At 45.7% G+C, this 24,034-nt stretch overlaps 1 protein-coding gene across 4 annotated transcripts in view; it reads left to right on the forward strand.

The window, feature by feature from the left end:
• SMARCD1 (SWI/SNF related BAF chromatin remodeling complex subunit D1) overlaps nucleotides 1-24,034 on the forward strand; it is a 78,006-nt gene that overhangs the window by 51,438 nt on the left and 2,534 nt on the right. The gene's annotated exons all lie outside the window — the stretch shown is intronic.

Raw genomic sequence — 24,034 nt, forward strand, 5'->3', positions numbered from 1 at the left:
GGCTTTGGATTCTCCACTGAGGAGTATAGGATTAGATTCAGGGGGGCTCAAAAATCCTCGAGCCAGACCTGGGTTGACTTTGTAGACTACTCAGTAAAAACACTAGATGGTTGGATTCAAGGAAATGGTGTAAATGATTATGATGGGATGTACAATTTATTTGTGAAAGAACACCTATTAAGTAATTGTTTCAATGATAAACTGCATCAGCATCTGGTGGACCTAGGACCAATTTCTCCCCAAGGATTGGGAAAGAAGGCGGACCATTGGGTCAAGACTAGGGTGTCCAAAACTTCCACAGGGGGTGACCAAAAGAAAGGGGTCACAAAACCTCCCCAGGGGAAAGGTGGTGAGACAGCCAAAAATAAAAATAGTAAAGAGTCTTCTACAGGCCCCCAAAAACCTGCACAGGAGGGTGGGCCCAGAGCCTCTTCACAAAACAATCCTGGGTACAAGGGTAAAAACTTTGATCCCAAAAAGGCCTGGTGTCGAAACTGTAGTCAGTCTGGACACCAAACTGGAGACAAGGCCTGTCCCAAGAAAGATACCACTTCTAACTCACATCCAGCTAAAACTGGAATGGCCAGTCTCCAAGTGGGATCAACAGTGTGCCCAGAGCAAATCGGGTGTCACACTGCAGCTACATTAGTCTCTGAGGGTGGGGTGGATTTAGCCACACTGGCTGCCTGGCCCCCTAACATGCAAAAATACAGGCAGCAGCTCTTAATTAATGGGACAAGTGTAGAGGGCCTGAGGGATACAGGTGCCAGTGTCACCATGGTGACAGAGAAACTGGTTTCCCCTGGCCAATACCTGACTGGACAAACCTATCCAGTCACCAATGCTGACAATCAAACTAAAGTACATCCCATGGCAATGGTAACTTTAGAATGGGGAGGGGTCAATGGCCTGAAACAGGTGGTGGTCTCCTCAAATATCCCAGTAGACTGTTTGCTTGGAAATGACCTGGAGTCCTCAGCATGGGCTGAGGTAGAACTGAAAACCCATGCAGCCATGCTGGGTATCCCTGAACTGGTGTGTCAAGACTAGGGCACAGTGCAAGGCACAGGGTGAAAAAGTAGAGCTGGAGTCTGGAAAAATGGCCCAGCCTACCAAGAGAAAAGGAAAGTCAGCTGGGAAACCAGCTGCAACACAACACCAAAAAGAGAACCTCTCTTCTCAGGAAGAAGTTCTGCCCTCTGAGGGAACTGAGCCTATGGAGCTGGAACCTTATCAGGTTGAGCTGGTGGGCCCAGGGGGACCCTCAAGGGAAGAGTTGTGTAAGGGACAAGAAACCTGTCCCTCTCTTGAAGGCCTTAGGCAGCAAGCTGCTGAAGAGTCCAAAGGCAAGAAAAATGGAACACACAGGGTCTATTGGGAAGATGGACTCCTGTACACTGAGGCAAGAGATCCCAAACCTGGTGCCACTAGGAGAGTGGTAGTGCCTCAGGGTTTCAGAGAGTTTATTCTGACCTTAGCCCATGATATTCCCCTTGCTGGGCATTTGGGACAAACCAAGACGTGGGAGAGGTTAGTCAACCACTTCTACTGGCCCAATATGTCCCAGAAGGTTAAGGAGTTTTGCCTCTCCTGCCCCACCTGTCAAGCCAGTGGTAAGACAGGTGGGCATCCAAAGGCCCCCCTCATTCCACTTCCAGTGGTGGGGGTCCCCTTTGAAAGAGTGGGTGTGGACATAGTTGGTCCACTAGAACCTCCCACAGCCTCAGGAAATATGTACATCCTAGTAGTAGTGGATCATGCTACTAGGTATCCTGAAGCTATTCCCCTTAGGTCGACTACTGCCCCTGCAGTAGCCAAGGCCCTCATTGGTATCTTTACCAGAGTGGGTTTCCCTAAGGAGGTGGTTTCTGACAGAGGTACCAACTTCATGTCAGCTTACCTAAAACACATGTGGAATGAGTGTGGAGTGACTTATAAATTCACTACACCATAGCATCCACAAACTAATGGCCTTGTTGAGAGATTCAACAAGACATTAAAGGGCATGATCATGGGGCTCCCAGAAAAACTCAAAAGGAGATGGGATGTCCTCCTGCCATGTCTGCTTTTCGCTTACAGAGAGGTGCCTCAGAAGGGAGTAGGATTCTCACCCTTTGAACTTCTGTTTGGCCACCCTGTAAGGGGACCACTTGCTCTTGTTAAAGAAGGCTGGGAGAGACCTCTTCATGAGCCTAAACAAGACATAGTGGACTATGTACTTGGCCTTCGCTCAAGGATGGCAGAGTACATGGAAAAGGCAAGTAAAAACCTTGAGGCCAGCCAACAACTCCAGAAGTTGTGGTATGACCAAAAGGCTGCACTGGTTGAATTTCAACCAGGGCAGAAAGTCTGGGTTCTGGAGCCTGTGGCTCCCAGGGCACTCCAGGACAAATGGAGTGGCCCTTACCCAGTACTTGAAAGGAAGAGTCAGGTCACCTACCTGGTAGACCTGGGCACAAGCAGGAGCCCCAAGAGGGTGATCCATGTGAACCGCCTTAAGCTCTTCCATGACAGGGCTGATGTAAATCTGTTGATGGTAACAGATGAGGACCAGGAAGCTGAGAGTGAACCTCTCCCTGATCTCCTCTCATCAGACCCTAAAGATGGCTCAGTAGATGGAGTGATCTACTCAGACACCCTCTCTAGCCAACAGCAGTCTGACTGCAGGAAGGTCCTGCAGCAGTTTGCTGAACTCTTTTCCCTAACCCCTGGTCAGACACACCTGTGTACCCATGATGTGGACACCGGAGACAGCATGCCTGTCAAAAACAAAATATTTAGACAGTCTGACCAAGTTAAGGAAAGCATCAAGGTGGAAGTCCACAAGATGCTGGAATTGGGAGTAATTGAGTACTCTGACAGCCCCTGGGCTAGCCCAGTGGTCTTAGTCCCCAAACCTCACACCAAAGAAGGAAAGAGAGAGATGAGGTTTTGTGTGGACTACAGAGGTCTCAACTCTGTCACAAAGACAGATGCTCATCCCATTCCTAGAGCTGATGAGCTAATAGACAAATTAGGGGCTGCCAAATTCTTAAGTACCTTTGACTTAACAGCAGGGTACTGGCAAATCAAAATGGCCCCTGGAGCAAAAGAAAAGACAGCATTCTCCACACCTGATGGGCATTATCAGTTCACTGTTATGCCCTTTGGTTTAAAGAATGCCCCTGCCACCTTCCAAAGGTTGGTGAATCAAGTCCTTGCTGGGCTGGAATCCTGTAGTGCAGCTTATCTTGATGATATTGCTGTCTTCAACTCCACCTGGCAGGATCACCTGGTCCACCTGAAGAAGGTTTTGAAGGCTCTGCAGGCCTCTCTATCAAGGCATCCAAATGCCAGATAGGGCAGGGAACTGTGGTTTACTTGGGACACCTTGTAGGTGGAGGCCAAGTTCAGCCACTCCAGCCTAAGATCCAGACTATTCTGGACTGGGCAGCTCCAAAAACCCAGACTCAAGTCAGGGCATTCCTTGGCTTGACTGGGTACTACAGGAGGTTTGTGAAGGGATATGGATCCATTGTGACAGCCCTCACAGAACTCACCTCCAAGAAAATGCCCAAGAAAGTAAACTGGACTGTAGAATGCCAACAGGCCTTTGACACCCTGAAACAAGCTATGTGCACAGCACCAGTTCTAAAAGCTCCAGATTACTCCAAGCAATTCATTGTGCAAACAGATGCCTCTGAACATGGGATAGGGGCAGTTTTGTCCCAAACAAATGATGATGGCCTTGACCAGCCTGTTGCTTTCATTAGCAGGAGGTTACTCCCCAGGGAGCAGCGTTGGAGTGCCATTGAGAGGGAGGCCTTTGCTGTGGTTTGGTCCCTGAAGAAGCTGAGACCATACCTCTTTGGTACTCACTTCCTAGTTCAGATTGACCACAGACCTCTCAGATGGCTGATGCAAATGAAAGGTGAAAATCCAAAACTGTTGAGGTGGTCCATCTCCCTACAGGGAATGGACTTTATAGTGGAACACAGACCTGGGACTGCCCATGCCAATGCAGATGGCCTTTCCAGGTTCTTCCACTTAGAAAATGAAGACTCTCTTGGGAAAGGTTAGTCTCACCCTCTTTCGTTTGGGGGGGGGGTTGTGTAAGGAAATGCCTCCTTGGCATGGTTACCCCCTGACTTTTTGCCTTTGCTGATGCTATGTTTTGAATTGAAAGTGTGCTGAGGCCTGCTAACCAGGCCCCAGCACCAGTGTTCTTTCCCTAACCTGTACTTTTGATTCCACAATTGGCACACCCTGACATCCAGATAAGTCCCTTGTAACTGGTACCTCTGGTACCAAGGGCCCTGATGCCAGGGAAGGTCTCTAAGGGCTGCAGCAGGTATTATGCCACCCTAGAGACCCCTCACTCAGCACAGACACACTGCTTACCAGCTTGTGTGTGCTAGTGAGAACAAAATGAGTAAGTCGACATGGCACTCCCCTCAGGGTGCCATGCCAGCCTCTCACTGCCTATGCAGTATAGGTAAGACACCCCTGTAGCAGGCCTTACAGCCCTAAGGCAGGGTGCACTATACCATAGGTGAGGGTACCAGTGCATGAGCACTGTGCCCCTACAGTGTCTAAGCAAAACCTTAGACATTGTAAGTGCAGGGTAGCCATAAGAGTATATGGTCTGGGAGTCTGTTTTACACGAACTCCACAGCACCATAATGGCTACACTGAAAACTGGGAAGTTTGGTATCAAACTTCTCAGCACAATAAATGCACACTGATGCCAGTGTACATTTTATTGTAAAATACACCACAGAGGGCACCTTAGAGGTGCCCCCTGAAACTTAACCGACTATCTGTGTAGGCTGACTGGTTCCAGCAGCCTGCCACACTAGAGACATGTTGCTGGCCCCATGAGGAGAGTGCCTTTGTCACTCTGAGGCCAGTAACAAAGCCTGCACTGGGTGGAGATGCTAACACCTCCCCCAGGCAGGAGCTGTAACACCTGGCGGTGAGCCTCAAAGGCTCACCCCTTTGTCACAGCCCAGCAGGGCACTCCAGCTTAGTGGAGTTGCCCGCCCCCTCCGGCCACGGCCCCCACTTTTGGCGGCAAGGCTGGAGGGAACAAAGAAAACAACAAGGAGGAGTCACTGGCCAGTCAGGACAGCCCCTAAGGTGTCCTGAGCTGAGGTGACTCTAACTTTTAGAAATCCTCCATCTTGCAGATGGAGGATTCCCCCAATAGGATTAGGGATGTGACCCCCTCCCCTTGGGAGGAGGCACAAAGAGGGTGTACTCATCCTCAGGGCTAGTAGCCATTGGCTACTAACCCCCCAGACCTAAACACGCCCTTAAATTTAGTATTTAAGGGCTCTCCCTGAACCTAGAAATTAGATTCCTGCAACAACAAGAAGGACTGCCTAGCTGAAAACCCCTGCAGAGGAAGACCAGAAGACAACAACTGCCTTGGCTCCAGAAACTCACCGGCCTGTCTCCTGCCTTCCAAAGAACTCTGCTCCAGCGACGCCTTCCAAAGGGACCAGCGACCTCTGAATCCTCTGAGGACTGCCCTGCTTCGACGACGACAAGAAACTCCCGAGGACAGCGGACCTGCTCCAAAAAGACTGCAACTTTATCCAAAGGAGCAGCTTTAAAGAACCCTGCAATCTCCCCGCAAGAAGCGTGAGGCTTGCAACACTGCACCCGGCGACCCCGACTCGGCTGGTGGAGAACCAACACCTCAGGGAGGACCCCCGGACTACTCTACGACTGTGAGTACCAAAACCTGTCCCCCCTGAGCCCCCACAGCGCCGCCTGCAGAGGGAATCCCGAGGCTTCCCCTGACCGCGACTCTCTGAAACCTAAGTCCTGACGCCTGGAAAAGACCCTGCACCCGCAGCCCCCAGGACCTGAAGGACCGGACTTTCACTGCAGAAGTGACCCCCAGGAGTCCCTCTCCCTTGCCCAAGTGGAGGTTTCTCCGAGGAAGCCCCCCCCTTGCCTGCCTGCAGCACTGAAGAGATCCCTTGATCTCATTGACTTCCATTGCGAACCCGACGCTTGTTCTAACACTGCACCCGGCCGCCCCCGCGCCGCTGAGGGTGAAATTTCTGTGTGGGCTTGTGTCCCCCCCGGTGCCCTACAAAACCCCCCTGGTCTGCCCTCCGAAGACGCGGGTACTTACCTGCTGGCAGACTGGAACCGGGGCACCCCCTTCTCTCCATTGAAGCCTATGTGTTTTGGGCACCACTTTGAACTCTGCACCTGACCGGCCCTGAGCTGCTGGTGTGGTAACTTTGGGGTTGCTCTGAACCCCCAACGGTGGGCTACCTTGGACCAAGAACTGAACCCTGTAAGTGTCTTACTTACCTGGTAATACTAACAAAAACTTACCTCCCCCAGGAACTGTGAAAATTGCACTAAGTGTCCACTTTTAAAATAGCTATTTGTGAATAACTTGAAAAGTATACATGCAATTGAAATGATTCAAAGTTCCTAATGTACTTACCTGCAATACCTTTCAAACAAGATATTACATGTTAAATTTGAACCTGTGGTTCTTAAAATAAACTAAGAAAATATATTTTTCTATACAAAACCTATTGGCTGGATTTGTCTCTGAGTGTGTGTACCTCATTTATTGTCTATGTGTATGTACAACAAATGCTTAACACTACTCCTTGGATAAGCCTACTGCTCGACCACACTACCGCAAAATAGAGCATTAGTATTATCTCTTTTTACCACTATTTTACCTCTAAGGGGAACCCTTGGACTCTGTGCATGCTATTCCTTACTTTGAAATAGCACATACAGAGCCAACTTCCTACACCATATGTTCTAATTTTTGTTAATGCAAGTTTTGCAGTGCAAGTACTGATGTGAAAAATGCCCAGTTCTGTCAGAGCTCCTCATATTTTTTAGATCCCATACAAAAGGTAGAAATTAGATACATAAGATTTTCCTTTGATTCTAGATTCTCAAGATTAAGCCTTAAAGGTAGTGTTTAGCTTCTAAAGATTTACGAATGAAGTGGATTACTAATACTCAAATTTGTCACTCCAGTTTGAGGGGGGACATCTGCAATTCTTAAGAGGTTTTAATGTCTGTGATGTCTTTCAGCAAGTCTTGATTGCTTCCTTCCCTACGACTGTGACTAAAAGAGGCTGTCCATCTGATCTCTTACTTCACTTGGTCATCCTTTGAAGCAGAGAAACAGATTTGACTGGTTCTTGAATCTGACTGACCGTTGGAGTAATGTTTATGATCAATGCCATGTGTAGCAGTAGATACACATGCTTTGCATAAGTCCGCCATCTAGTGTTGAGCTGGGAGTGTTGCAAGTTGTTTTTCTTCAAAGGAGGTTTTCGAATCACAGGATTCTGTCCGAGATCACGCAAAATTCCCAGATACCAGCCATGCAGTCCATGTGTAATCTGTTTATCTCCCGATCATCGAGAAGAGACTTGTGACACCTGCAGATCATTCCAATCTGAAAAGACTCTCCGGGACAGTAGAGCTCATCGTCTTGAATGGCGTCCAAATCCACAGAAGACACACCTGATATTTTCAGTGAAGAACACACCCAGGAGGACGTTCGACAAGGGGCAGCATTTGCCATACAAGACTCGGACTCCGATCAACACTCTGATGACAGTCACAACATCCTTCCAGCGCAGTACGTAAGTACAACTGCGCCGTCACACAAAGACTATAAAAAAGATTCCAGGACTGGTCCTCAGTCCTCCACTGCCTTCGGATCATGGTCGGATCCAAATGACCAACCTTCGGGTTCAGCATCGACAAAACAGACTGCTGCAGCTGTCCCTGTACAGAGCTCAAAAATTGAAGGGACATCTTAGAATGCAAAAAAACTGGCAACAACTTCGGAGCTGACATTTTCAGTTCCAGTTAAAGACTCTGTGTCTAAACCTTTGGAGTGGAAAGCCACAAGTAGTAAACATACTTCTTCTACCTAATAATCATTGGACATACAACCTATTTTAGAGGTGATGGATGCTGAACTGCACAAATTGCATATTCAGAAGGACACAGGAAGAATAATTGCCCCTCCTCCAATGCCCTTTGAGAGGAAATTAACTTTTTAAGAGACCTTAAAAGATACACCTCCTCCAAAAAAGGTCTCCAAACACAAGGAGCAGGAAGAGGCTACAAAACAATAAAACAGCCTTCACCACCGCATTCTCCTGTTATTCCTTCCTTCCTTACCACCATCACCCACATCGTTGTTTTCACCTGACATCCTCGCTCTCCCCACACAGGGATGGTCTTAGTAATGGCCAGCAGGATATGGATCCATGGGATTTGTATGATCCTGATCCAGTTCTTTCAAATGATCCAGACTTGTATCCTGCTAGACCTTCCCCACCAGAAGACGCTACTGCACATAACCAAGTTATAGCCAGAGGAGCTGCCTGTCATAATGGACAGATGCCTACAGACCATGTAGAGCAAGATTTCCTATTTGACACATTAGCATCTACATGCAAAGAATATCACTGTCTCCCAGTGCTTCCAGAAATGCTCTAACATTCACCTGACATTTTTAACGAACCAGTGAAGGCCCGAATTATCACTCCTAGAGTGGATAAAAAATATAAACTAGCACCTTCGGACCCAGTGTTTATCAAACCTCAGTTACCACCTTACTCAATTGTGGTTGGTGCAGCAAGGAAAATGGCCAACAGCCAATCCACAGGTGATGCTTCTCCTCCAATCAAAAAGAGCTAGAAGATAGCTGCTGCAGGTAAAAGGTGAAATATAACAACTGTTGCAGTACCTTCCCCCAGAACATCAAAAGAGGGGACAGCAAATACTCACAGAAGGGCAAGCAATATCTAATAATGCTATTAGATCTGCTACAGAGGCAGCTGATACAGCAGCCAGAACAGTCAACACCACTTATTAGAAGACTTGCTTAGTTAAAATGTTCAGGGTTCAAACCTGAAATACAGAAAACTGTCTTAAATATGTCCTTTGACAAGGAACATCTATTCAGCCCAGAAGTTGATACAATTATAGACAAACTTAAAAAAGATTTCGAAACCGCTAAGGCAATGGGTGCATTATATACTACACCCTCTAGAGGAAATTTGTATAGACCACAGTTTAGAGGGGGTTTCAAAGCATCAGCCACAGACATGACAACTTTCCAACAAAAACAATCCCCACATTTCTTCACAAGAGGATCATTTAGAGGCTCCCAGAGATAATCCAACACTAGAGGAAAACCATCCACTTCCAGAGGTTCCTCTACCTCAAATAGACAATGACTTTCTCACCCTTCCCACAAAGCACACATCTCCTGTGGGAGGAAGACTTGTACATTTCTATCCATAATGGCACAACATCACTACAGACCAGTGGGTTCTGTCCATTATCCAACATGGTTATTTCTATAACTCATTTCCACTCCACCAAAAATTCCCCCACATTCACACCGACTTTCTCCGAAACATCTCACTCTATTAAAACAGGAGGTACAATCGCTACTACTCAAAGGAGCCATAGAGATAGTATCTTTATCCCAACAGGGATCCAGAGTAAATTCACTATAATTCCTCATACCAAAGAAAGACGGTACTCGAAGACCAATTTTAGATCTCAGACACCTCAATCTATACATCCTTTCAAAGCACTTTCATATGGTCACTATACAAGACGTCATTCCTCTACTGCTAAATCAGGATTACATGACAGCATTAGACCTCAAAGTTGCCTATTTCCACATTCCCATACATCCACCACATCGCAAATATCTAAGATTTGTCATAGCAGGAAAGCACGCCCAATTCAAAGTACTACCATTTGGAATAACAACAGCGCAAAGGGTGTTCACCAAGTGCTTAGTGGTGGTTGCAGCATTCCTCAGAAGATAACACATACATGTCTTCCCATATCTTGACGACTGGCTAATAAAAGCCAGTACAATCCAAATTTGTCAACAACACTCAATATACCATAGATATCCTACACACTCTAGGATCTGCAATCAATTACCACAAATCCCACCTGCAACCATCACAGATACAACCGTATCTGGTAGCAATTCTGAACACTCAGTTCGGATTAGCATATCCAAACCCACTAAAGATTCAAGTATTTCAAAATCTAATATATCAACTACAACACAACCACACATACACAGTAAAGCTAATGGTGAAATTGTTGGGAATTATGGCTTCATGTATAGCCATAGTACCAAATGCAAGACTGCACATGCAACCACTACGAAGTGTCTTTACCAACAGTGGTCTCAGTCACAGGGTTAAATTCAGGATCTAGTGTTGGACCGCCAGACTCACCGCTCTGCAATGGTGGAATTACACCAACCTATCAAAAGGGAGGCCCCTTTAGAACCCTGTGCCTCAGACTATTATCTCAACAGCCTCACCATTTAAGGGGAATGGGATTCAATCCAACAGACATCATATGAACTAATTAGAATTACTAGCAGTATTCCTAGCACTCAAAGCTTTTCGGACACAAATAACACACAAGATAGTGTTAATACAGACAGACAATATGGCAACAATGTATTATCTGCAAAAACGGGGGAAGAGGTGCACATCTCGTTTGTCCTTTTTAATGCAGACAATTCGGAAGTTGGCGATTCACATTCAATTAGTGGCAGAGTATCTCCCAGGGATACACAATCAACTAGCGGACCTCCTAAGCAGGACGCAGCAACAAGTCCACAAATGGGAAATTCACCCACAAGTGATTCAACAATACTTCTAAATGGGGGCACACCAGACAGACCTTTTCGCCACAAAAGAAAACTCAAAATTCCAAAACTTCACATCCAGGGACCCACACCCTCAATCCAAGGGCAGTGCTTTATAGATGAACTGGCCAGGGATATTTACTTATGCTTTTTCACCTCTCCCACTCATTCCATTTCTGATAATAAAGATGAAACCTTACTCACTATGATACTCGTAGGTCCCACATGGGCACGTCAACATTGGTACATAACACTATTGGATCTGTCTGTAGTACCACATCACAAGCTGCCAAACAGACCAAATTTGTTGACTCAAAGAAGAGGCCAAATCAGACACTCAATTCCCAGCACACTCAACCTAGCGATTTAGCCCCTGAAGTCTTAGAATTTGGCTATCTACAACTTCCATTGGAATGTATGGGTATTCTAAAGGAAGCACGCAAACCCACAACAAGACAGTGTTATGCTGCTAAATGGAAAAGTTTTGTTTACTATTGTCAACCCAAAAATATCGATCCACTCAAGCCTTCAATACAGGTTATCGTCTAATTGCTACACTTGAAGCAGATCAGGCTTATTCGTCCATTAGAATGCATTTAACTGCTATAGCTGCTTTCCTAAAAAACAAACAACCTATTTCCCTATTTAAGATTCCTGTTATAAAAGCCTTTATGGAAGGTCTTAAGAGTTATTCCATCTAGAATTCCTCCAGCCCCTGCATATGGAATCTTAATATAGTACTCACAAGAATTACGGGGTCACCTTTTGAACCCATGCATTCTTGTACTCTACAGTTTCTATCATGGAAGGTTGCTTTCTTAGTAGCATTCACTTCTTTAAGAAGAGTTAGCGGAATTCAAGCACTCACTTTAGAAGATCCTTTCTTTCAAATCCATAAAGACAATTTAGTTCTTAGAACAAATCCAAAATTCCCACCAAAGGTAGTTTCACCTTTTCAAATTAATCAGTCATTGGAATTGCCAGTCTACTTTCCACAGCCAGGTCAGTTGCTGAAAGAGCTCCACACACCCTTGGTATTAAAAGGGCTCTCATGTACTGTATAGACAGAACAAAAGAGTTTAGGAAAGCAAAACAACTTTTTGTGGCATTTTCACAACCTCACAATGGTAATCCTATTTTAAAAAAATGGGTTAGCCAGGTGTGGATAGTGAAGTGTATTCATACTTGCTATCTTAAAGCTAAGAGACAGTTACCAGTAACTCTTAAAGCACATTCCACTACTAAAAAAGGAGCTTCAATGGCATTTTTAGGGACTATACCAATGGCAGACAAATGTAAAGCTGCCACATGCTCTACAGACTCTGCACTACACACATTTACTTAGCAGTACTGTGTGGATGTGTTAACTCGTCAACAAGCCAATGTTGGACGGGCAGTACTTAGAACACTATTTCAAGCTACTCCTACAGGCTAACCACCACTTACTTTGGAGGGGGCTGCTTTACAGTCCATGCAAAGCATGTGTATCTATAGCTACAAATGCTATCGAAGAGAAAATGTTACTTACCCAGTAGACATCTGTTCGTGGCACGTAGTGCTGTAGATTCGCATGCGCCCGCCCTCTTCACCGGGAGCCTGTAGCCATTGTAGTACAATATATTGTAAATATGTATATACATCACATGGGCATCTAATTTATTTACTTTATATCCATTTATACACTCTTTACTTCACCCGCCTGCGGGAAAACAATCTAACAAAGGACTTGATGCCCTTGCACAGTATTACCGAGAGGAGGAGTTACTCGATCCTGTGACTCAAACCTTCTTCAAAGAAAAACAACTCGTAACACTCCGAGCCCAACACTAGATGGCGAGCCTATGCAAAGTATGTGAATCTACAGCACTACATGCCACGAACAGATGTCTACTGGGTAAGTAACATTATATTCACTGGGGAAGAAAAAAAAAACAAAGGTTACAGGGACATTATAGTTAGGTTCTGAACTCACTCGGACAAAACCTTTGAAATTCAGCAGTTATAGTTAGTTATTTTAAGTAACTATAACTCGCGCCCTAAGGTAACTATCAATTGCGCCCCTGCCTTCAGTTTTCCTATCAATAATTTTATTGCAAATCTTGCAGTGATAATATCAAAGATGCCATAGAAGATCCCATCAGTGATATATGTGGAGTAATAAGCTGTGCATGGAAAAGATGCGAGTTATAGTACCGTATTTATTTTACATTAAAAAAACAAACATAATGCATTAAAAAAAAAAAAGAGGTTCTAGGGGCGTTCTAGTTTGGTTGATGTTTTTCCCACACAAAACCATAGAAATTCAACAGTTATAGTTATAATTGCAGTTACAGTTATCTGAGGAAACTAACTTGTGCCGGAAAGTAGTGTTGGGCTACGAGTTAAAGTTCCTTAATATAAGTATAACTGTACCTGCTGAATTTCTATGGTTTTGTGTGGGTAAAACATGAACCTAACTATATAACGTCCCTGTAACTTTTTTGTGAATATAGATATAATTCTGTTTAGCTTTTCATTATTTCATCTGTTTTCCTCAGGACAAATAATGCAGAGTAGATACTTGACACTGAATCTTTGAACAGCAACCAGTGCTGCAGTGCAACCACTAGTCCCTCAGAACTGAACAGGAAGCTTAAAGTATGACAAATTTCTGAATGACTGCCATGAGTGTCAGAGTAAGTGGCTACCAGGTGTGATGAGAGCTCTTGCTTACTTGCCTACTCTGGCTTGGCCCGCAGTTAGTTAATCTTCAGTGGTGTTAAATCTAAAAGAGGAAACTTGTCAGGTTGTCTCCCGAAAAAAAAGCCCATTTTGCAGCATAAAATCTCTTCTACATTGAAATGCTTGGCTCAGTTTGGCCATCTAGTGGTTGGGTCTGGAAGGGTCTTGCTTGGCAGCAACAAATGTTTGAGAGTGGGATTAACATAAATAGGACCTCTCAGAGCTTGAAAAATCTACTCGACCACTCACTGTGGCGAGTTTTATTTTATGAGGTCGAGCTATTTTTAGATTCCACTCGATCAGGCAAGTGGACAAAGAACAGGTGTTCTGTCCAGTCAGAAACCCTATTAGCAATTAAGACTCCTTTAAATCTTACTCTTGTCACATTTGCTCTGTTCAGAGACAGAGGTCAAAAGTCAGTTTGTCTTCTTGCAATGCAGATACTTTTCCTTGTGACTGTAGAGTTCCAGGATTTTGTAAGGTGAACTGTAACACACAACATTTATATAACTAAGTCACAAGACCATTTTTTGAACTTCTGTGTGATGAAAAAAATATTTTATTGGCTGGATTCCAGCTCGCCTAAGCCATCTGGAAATGAGACATCACAAACATTTCACTGATGGCAAATCATTTTCCAGAGTAGAAAACACACAGGCAGGAGAGTCAAGGGGAAGAACATCCTGCACTCACAAATGGGAACTAAGTCTAGAATAGACATACTCTTCCAACACTGGGGTCAACATTAGGTGGAACTATTCACAAACGAAGGGAAAAAAATGCCAGTCCTCGCATCAAGACATAACCATTCACAATCTTGCACCAAGATGGCTGTGACAACCTTGGTTCTTTCACTTTCTCTAATTGTCAAAACAAAAAAATTATCAGTGTTCCCTTACCCAAGGACATATTTACCCATACATCAGGGAAGGGGATTCACCCAAATCAGTGTTCTGTGAGACACACAGTTAATTGTAGGCTTATGAAATAGCAAAGTTTTAGCATTTGCAGTTAGTAAGGACAACAGTAAGAATTATTAGAGGCAAGGAGAGCTATCCGACAGGCAATGCTGAGTCTTAAAGTGGAAAACATACTGCTTATTCATAGTTTGCCCAATGAAACTGTAATAGTCCAGTACCTTACACATTTAACTAAATGTAAATTATACTATGCTTCACTAAGGGTGCATTTGTTAGTGTTCACAGCCTTTGTATGAGAAACAATTGCGAAGATTATCGCTAACCTAATTAAGAGATTCAAGAAGGGCATCTAAAGACTGTACACTGCAGTGGCAGCACCTACTCCAGAATGGAATCTTATCTTAGTCCTAGCAAGGTTAATGAAAGAACTTTGTGAGTCCATGCACAAAGCTACACTCAAACATCTCCCTTCGAAGGCCGCTTTTCTAGGAGCTGTCGCGTCCCCTGAGAAGGGTGCTCCAGTTGCAAGCACTCACAGTGCAAGAACCCTTCATTTCTATACACAAAGACCAGGTGGTCATGAGAACACACACACACATTCCTACTGTTAATTCCAATAGATGTAAAACGCAGCAGTGAGTGCGCTGTACACTTCAAATGTAAGAAGTGATCCTGTACTATATCCAAACCTCCAAAGATGTCATGAAAACAACTCTTCTGTTCGATGGCATCTGTCGCTGTAGATACACATGTTGTGCATAGCCCGCCATCTGGTGTTGGGTCGGAGTGTTACAAGTTGTTTTTCTTCGAAGAAGTCTTTCGAGTCACGGGACTCCTCCTCTTTGTCTCCATTGCGCATGGGCGTCGACTCCATCTTCGATTGTTTTCTTTCCGCCATCGGGTTCGGACGTGTTCCTTTCGCTCCGGGTTTCGGAACGGAAAGTTAGCTCAAAATCGAAAAATTACGTTGGTATTGTTGCGTTCGGGATCGGGTTAGGTAGCATCGACATCGCATCGAAACGATAACATCCCTGTTGCCCTTCGGGGTAGTTTTCGATCCCTCGTCGGGGCCTGGTCGGCCCGACCGCGTGTGACATCGACGCTGATGGAACGGACCCCGTTCCGATTCTGTCCTAAATGCCACAACAAATACCCATATACAGACCAAAATTCGGTCTGTAACCTGTGCCTGTCGCCCGAGCACAGGGAAGAAACTTGTGAGGCCTGTCGTGCGTTCCGGTCCCGAAAAACGCTCTGTGACCGACGAGCCAGAAGACTGCAAATGGCGTCCACGCTGACAGGACACCGAGAATTCGAGGAACAAGAAGAAGTAGAAGCCTTCTCGATCCATGAATCGGACGAATTCGACGACCATGAAACAGTGAGTAAGACGTCGAACATAGCACATAAGAAAACTGACAAGGCCCAGGGGACGCCACTGCCATCAGGCCATGGCTCAACCCATAAAAGCGGTGACCGACCATCGGCACCGAAGAAGGCCGAAATAGTGCAGAGATCGTCCGACTCGGGTCGAGACACAGGCACCCAGCCATCTCGGGACCGAGATAGTGCTGCCGACAAAGATCGACGCCGAGATAGCGGAGCCGAAGCTGCTCGACGCAGAGACAGCGGCACCGAGGAGGATCGACGCCGAGAGGGTTCGACTCCGAAAAAGAGAAAAGTCGCCTCGGAGCCGAAAAAGAGCGTGGACATAGTTTCGGTGCCAAAACGACCCGCAACCGAGCCAACTACCGGTTCCTATTCAGAGGAACAATCACTGTCCTCTCAAATGCGAAAGCATAGATTCGAGGAGGAATTGCAATCCACCTAGGTGGACCACACTCAAAAACGGATTTTTATACAGAGTGGAACAGGGAAAATAAGCACCCTTCCCCCTATTAGGAGGAAGAGGAGACTTGAATTCCAACAAGAACAAGCACCACAAACAAAACTGGTGAAGAAGGTAACTCCGCCACCCTCTCCTCCACCTGTAGCTCACATTTCACCGGCACAGACTCCGTCACATTCGCCGGCTCACACCACCTTAAGCCAAGGTGACCAGGACCAAGATGCTTGGGACTTATACGACGCCCCAGTGTCAGACAACAGTCCAGAGGCGTATCCTACAAAGCCCTCACCACCAGAAGACAGCACAGCATATTCACAAGTGGTGGCTAGAGCAGCAGAGTTCCATAACGTGTCTCTACACTCGTAGCCTGTCGAGGATGACTTCCTCTTCAACACCCTCTCTTCCACACATAGCACCTACCAAAGCCTGCCTATGCTCCCAGGAATGCTAAGGCACGCAAAGGACATATTCAAAGAGCCTGTCAAGAGTAGGGCAATAACACCGAGGGTGGAAAAGAAATATAAAGCACCTCCCACAGACCCAGCTTTCATCACCTCACAACTGCCACCAGATTCGGTTGTGGTAGGGGCAGCTCGCAAGAGAGCAAACTCTCACACATCGGGCGATGCACCACCCCCGGATAAGGAGAGCCGCAAGTTCGATGCAGCCGGTAAAAGGGTCGCAGTACAGGCTGCAAACCAGTGGCGCATCGCTAACTCTCAAGCGCTCCTAGCGCGATATGACAGAGCCCACTGGGACGAGATGCAACACCTCGTTGAGCATCTACCCACAGAACTACAAAAGAGGGCGAAACAAGTGGTTGAGGAGGGCCAAAACATCTCCAATAACCAGATACGCTCCTCTATGGACGCAGCGGACACAGCGGCAAGAACAATTAACACGGCAGTAACCATACGAAGGCACGCGTGGCTACGAACATCTGGTTTTAAACCAGAGATACAGCAGGCGGTGCTCAATATGCCATTCAATGAGCAACAATTGTTCGGACCTGAAGTGGACACGGCAATTGAGAAGCTAAAAAAGGACACTGACACTGCAAAAGCCATGGGCGCGCTCTACTCCCCGCAGAGCAGAGGCACTTTCAACACCTTCCGCAAGACAACCTTTAGAGGGGGGTTTCGGGGTCAAGCCACACAAGCCAGTACCTCACATTCAACACCGTCCACCTACCAGGGACAGTACCAAAGGGGAGGCTTTCGGGGCCAATACAGAGGAGGACAATTCCCTAGAAGCAGGGGAAAATTTCAAAGCCCCCAAAACACCTACAACCAAACAGTGACTCACACGTCACTCATCCCCTCCACACAACACCAGTGGGGGGAAGAACAAGTCAGTATTACCAAGCGTGGGAGAAAATAACAACAGACACTTGGGTCTTAGCAATTATCCAACATGGTTATTGCATAGAATTTCTACAAATCCCTCCAAACATACCACCAAAAACACAGAATATATCAAAACAACATTTGGACCTCCTAGAAATAGAAGTTCAAGCATTACTGCAAAAGAACGCAATAGAACTGGTACCAGATACACAAACAAATACAGGGGTTTACTCACTGTACTTTCTAATAGCAAAGAAGGACAAAACACTGAGACCAATCCTAGACCTCAGAACACTAAACACATACATCAAATCAGAACACTTTCACATGGTCACGCTACAGGAAGTGTTACCATTGCTAAAGCAACAAGATTACATGACAACCTTAGATCTCAAAGACGCGTATTTCCACATACCAATACATCCGTCGCACAGAAAATACCTAAGGTTCGTATTCAAAGGAATACATTACCAATTCAAAGTATTGCCGTTCGGTTTAACAACTGCACCAAGAGTCTTCACAAAATGCCTAGCAGTAGTGGCTGCACACATCAGAAGGCAGCAAATACACGTATTCCCGTATCTAGACGACTGGCTAATCAAGACCGACTCACTGACAAGGTGCTCACACCACACAGATCAGGTCATACAAACCGTCTACAAACTCGGTTTCACCATCAACTATGCGAAATCACACATTCTGCCGTGCAGAGTACAACAATATCTAGGAGCGACAATAGACACAACGAGGGGAATAGCCACTCCAAGTCCACAAAGGGTTAAAAATTTCCAAAAGATTATACAACGCATGTATCCAACACAAAGAATACAGGCGAAGAAGATATTACAACTCCTAGGCATGATGTCCTCATGCATAGCCATTGTCCCGAACGCAAGACTACACATGAGGCCCTTACAACAGTGCCTAGAATCACAATGGTCACAAGCACAGGGTCGCCTTCTAGATCTGGTGTTAATAGACCGCCTAACATACCTCTCGCTTCTATGGTGGAACAATATAAATTTAAACAAAGGGCGGCCTTTCCAAGACCCAGTGCCACAATACGTGATAACAGATGCTTCCATGACAGGGTGGGGAGCACACCTCAATCAACACAGCATACAAGGACAATGGGATGTACTTCAAAGAAAGCTGCATATAAATCACCTCGAACTACTAGCAGTTTTCCAAGCATTAAAAGCATTTCAACCAATCATAACTCACAAATACATTCTTGTCAAAACGGACAACATGACAACAATGTATTATCTAAACAAACGGGGGGGGACACACTCGACACAGCTGTGCCTTCTGGCACAAAAAATATGGCAATGGGCAATTCACAACCACATTCGCCTAATAGCACAGTTTATTCCAGGGATCCAGAATCAACTTGCAGACAATCTCTCTCGAGATCACCAACAGGTCCACGAATGGGGAAATTCACCCCCAAATTCTAAACACTTACTTCAAACGATGGGGAACACCTCAAATAGACTTATTTGCAACAAAGGAGAACGCAAAATGCCAAAACTTCGCATCCAGATACCCACACAGGCAGTCTCAAGGCAATGCCCTATGGATGAACTGGTCAGGGATATTTGCGTACGCTTTTCCCCCTCTCCCTCTCCTTCCAAATCTAGTAAACAAATTGAGTCAAAACAAACTCAAACTCATACTGATAGCACCAACATGGGCAAGGCAACCATGGTACACAACACTGCTAGACCTATCAGTAGTACCCCACGTCAAGTTGCCCAACAGGCCAGATCTGTTAACACAACACAAACAACAGATCAGGCATCTAAACCCAGCATCGCTGAATCTAGCAATCTGGCTCCTGAAATCCTAGAATTCGGACACTTAAACCTCACACAAGAATGTATGGAAGTCATAAAGCAAGCTAGAAGACCATCCACTAGACACTGCTATGCAAGCAAATGGAAAAGGTTTGTTTGCTACTGCCATCATAATCAAATTCAACCATTACACGCATCTCCAAAGGATGTAGTGGGTTACTTACTACACTTACAAAAATCGAACCTGGCCTTCTCTTCCATTAAAATACACCTTGCAGCAATATCTGCATACCTGCAGATTACCCATTCAACTTCACTATTTAGGATACCTGTCATTAAAGCGTTTATGGAAGGCCTCAAAAGAATTATACCACCAAGGACACCACCTGTTCCTTCATGGAACCTCAACATCGTCTTAACAAGACTCATGGGTCCACCCTTTGAACCTATGCATTCTTGTGAAATACAATTCCTAACCTGGAAAGTTGCATTTCTCATCACCATCACATCTCTAAGAAGAGTAAGTGAAATTCAGGCGTTTACAATACAAGAACCTTTTATCCAACTACACAAAAATAAAGTAGTCCTAAGGACCAATCCTAAATTTTTGCCAAAGGTTATTTCACCGTTCCACCTAAATCAAACGGTAGAGCTACCAGTGTTCTTCCCACAGCCAGATTCCATAGCTGAAAGGGCACTACATACATTAGACGTCAAAAGAGCACTAATGTACTACATCGACAGAACTAAAAACATCAGAAAAACTAAACAACTGTTTATTGCATTTCAAAAACCTCACGCAGGAAACCCAATATCAAAACAGGGTATAGCCAGATGGATAGTTAAGTGCATCCAAATCTGCTACCTTAAAGCAAAAAGACAACTGCCCATTACACCAAGGGCACACTCAACCAGAAAGAAAGGCGCTACCATGGCCTTCCTAGGGAATATTCCAATGCACGAAATATGTAAGGCAGCCACATGGTCTACGCCTCACACATTTACCAAGCACTACTGTGTAGACGTGCTATCCGCACAACAAGCCACAGTAGGTCAAGCCGTACTAAGAACCTTATTTCAGACTACTTCCACTCCTACAGGCTGAGCCACCGCTTTTGGGGAGATAACTGCTTACTAGTCTATGCACAACATGTGATTCTACAGCGACAGATGCCATCGAACTGAAAATGTCATTTACCCAGTGTACATCTGTTCGTGGCATCAGTCGCTGAAGATTCACATGTGCCCACCCACCTCCCCGGGAGCCTGTAGCCGTTTGGAAGTTAGCTTCAACTTTGTACATTTGTAAATATATTAAATCTTAAATAGGTACATACTTATTCACTCCATTGCATGGGCACTATTACTAACAAACAACTCCTACCTCACCCTCTGCGGGGAAAACAATTGAAGATGGAGTCGACGCCCATGCGCAATGGAGACAAAGAGGAGGAGTCCCTCAGTCCCGTGACTCGAAAGACTTCTTCGAAGAAAAACAACTTGTAACACTCCGACCCAACACCAGATGGCGGGCTATGCACAACATGTGAATCTTCAGCGACTGATGCCACGAACAGATGTACACTGGGTAAGTGACATTTTCATTTTGGAACACACAAACCAAGCCCTAAGTTCAACAGTGACGAAAAACGCTATGGCTAGAGGAATTGTTTAAACAACAAACCAAGGGCATCCTCAACAAGAAAAAGGGCTGCTAAGGCCTTTTTAGCAAATTAATCTATGCGTGAGATTTGCAAAGCAACCCCATGGGGTTCTGAACGTCCATTTACCGAACAGTACTATATAGGTTTTTTACTCCAGGAAGGAGCAGCAGGTCTGGCATTAATTTAAAACAAAAAAAAAAAGTTTGCTTCCACTCCCTCCTCTACAAAGTGGGTGAAAAAGCTACATAATCTATGCAAAGCATGTGAATCTAGAAAAGATTTCATATTGCAAAATAAAAAAACAGCTTTTTGCCTGTTATTAAACTTTTACAGCTTGAAAAACTCCTAGATTTACATGGAAACCTTCCACCTTCCGTTTAGAGGGGGATCATGGAGGGGATAATGGAAGAGGTGCGGGGCAGCAGGGAGCCATACATAAGTGACCTAATGGATATAGATACGATCTTGAGAGTAGGAAGGCACAGCGTGGGTTAGAAGGACCTGCTAAGATCTAGGAGAACCCCAGAGGGGCCAAGTTGGCAGCAACAGCTCTCAGCGTTATGGAGTGTTATGCAGGAAGGGGGCCCAGGTTTGGAGAAAGACCTCCATCCTGTAGGCTGTATATAACTTGTTAGTGGGTGGCTGTTTAGTACATTGCCGCAAGCGATTTATCGTGGGTGGTGGGCATGGTCGCGTACACAATTTGGCTGTGACCAGTGATGTGTGTGATAAGTGACTTTGCAGGCGAGAGAGATCAATATCATCTAGTTTTAAAAAGGCAGAAAAGGCAGAATTTCATCCGAGCCTCCCGTGCATCGCATTCTTTTGCCTCTAATAAGTCGACCCAGTCTTCCATCTCGTATTCTACCTGTAGACTCGACTGGCGTTTCATTCAAAGGGCGGTCGAGAGGAGTAGGGAGAATAAGTGGCAGTTCATTCAGGTTGTAGATGCCTGACATTACTCCCCAGGAAGTGCCCCAGGTCTTAAGATAGGAAAGCACAGGAGAAGACTGGAGAGTCCACGGATGAACACCCATACGGCGGGTAAAACAATGCTGGAGTTGTAGGTATTGCCAGGATTGTTGTCTTGGGAGGCCAAATTCATCTTGTAGGGCTGTAAAGGGCTTAAAACCCCCATTAGCAAAAGCTTGCCTATGTGCAAAATGCCCACCAATCTCCAACCCTCCCAGTCAGCTGTTTCCCCTCCGATTAGCAAACTGGTGTTACCCAAGAGTGGTGCATGATCACTGATCCTCAAGTCTTCTCCTAAAAGGCGGTAAGCCCAATGTCAAGATTTCAACATGGCCTGCATCATTGGGTTGGCAGGGCAAATCTTGGTGTCCCCAGTGCCGTAAAGCAGATTGAGTCCCTGCAGGCTCCACAACAGTATGCATTCAGTCGTTGGTAAAGGTGTCCAAGTGTGTTCGGAAAGGTGAAGGGCCAGTGCATAATGCTCCACAGAGTGTAGGCCCAAACAGTCTCACGCCTGGCAAGCTATGAGGTTAGCAATGGATAGCTGTGGGTGCATTAACCCCCACACAAAAGCGCATATGTATTTGGCCACTGCTCGCAACATTGGAAGGGGGAACCTGTAATGGTAGCATTCCTAGGACATAGGTGTAGCGTGGCAAGTTTACCATCTGAACTGACTGCACCCTTCCCCATAGGGATAAACCCAGATGAGATCATTTCTCAAAGAACCACTGTTTGTGAAGACAAGCAGTGGTTCCTGGTTGTCTGTCAACATTTTGTCCAGGCTTCTATTAATATAGAGTCCAAGGTGTTGGAGGTGTGACTGTTTCCAGTGAATTGGAAAGTCCGTTATTGCAGTACATGTGGTTACTGGGGGGGGACAGGGGTAATGCTTCACTTTTGTCAGAGTTTATTTTCTATCCTGACAGTGCCTCAAATTCGGTTAGGAGGGATCACAATGCCAGAAGGGAATAGGTAAGGTCAATAAGTGTGAGCAGGATATCGCTGGCATACAGATAGATTGTGGAGCAGCCACCTGGGGTGGGAGTTACGGCAATGAGAGGCGATTGCCAGATAGAAGCTGCCGAGGGTTCAAAAGCCAAAAGGAACAGCAAAGGTGACAGTGCGCAGCCTCATCGGGTTCCGTGCCTAATTTGAGAACGATTCTGAAAGGAATCGCCCACAGTTGACCTGCGCCGTAGGGGAATCATAAAGCCAGCTGACTTTGTTTATGATCTCTTCTCCCAGCCCGAAACGTCATAGGGTCTCAAATAGGTACCACCACTCAAGCCTTTCAAACACTTTCTCGGCATCCAGGGAGAGAGCCAGGGCTTCACCCTGCAAGTCCTTGGCGATCCAAAGAGTATGCGCAGGGCTGTCCGGGTACAAAGCCCACCTGAGTATGATGAATGAGGGACGGGATCACTTTTCTAAGGTGAACTGCCAGGTGCCCCATGCCAGAATCTTAATATCTCTGTTGCGGAGGGAGATGGGTCTGTAGCTGCCGCAAAGTAGAGTCCTTCATGGATTTCGGTAGGACCACTATGGATGCTCTATTAGAAATGAGGTCAGGGAGCCTGTGTTTTCCGCTACTCAGAAGGCCTCATATAATGAATTCACCATTTCCATTCCCGACCGTGTGAAAAATTCTGCTGGGAATCCGTCTTCACCTGGGGCCTTATGGTAAGGGAGTTTGGAGATTTCCTGGATTATCTCTTCTGTACTTATTTCTCCCTCCAACAGTCCTCTACCCTCATCAGTGAGACGGGGGATACGGGCATTCTCAAAGAACGCAGCGAGGCGAAAGTGATACACCTCTGTCTCAGGAGCATATAGAGTCCTATAAAAGTTCCAAGATTTGCAGGCTGTCGCCTGAGAGTCAGTGAGGGTTGTGCTGTCCATGGCCTGGATGGCCGGAATAGCTAGTGCTGCTTCCTGTTGGTCTAATTGGGCTGCCAGGAGGCAAACCTGCCTTTTCTCTTTGCTCATAATGTCGTCCCTTCATCTGCTGTAGTGCGTATTCCACCTGGGAGGTGTACAGGACATTAAGTTCCACTTTGGCCCTCTCGAGGT

Source organism: Pleurodeles waltl, chromosome 4_2 (genome assembly GCF_031143425.1).
Source record: "Pleurodeles waltl isolate 20211129_DDA chromosome 4_2, aPleWal1.hap1.20221129, whole genome shotgun sequence".
NCBI lineage: Eukaryota > Metazoa > Chordata > Amphibia > Caudata > Salamandridae > Pleurodeles > Pleurodeles waltl.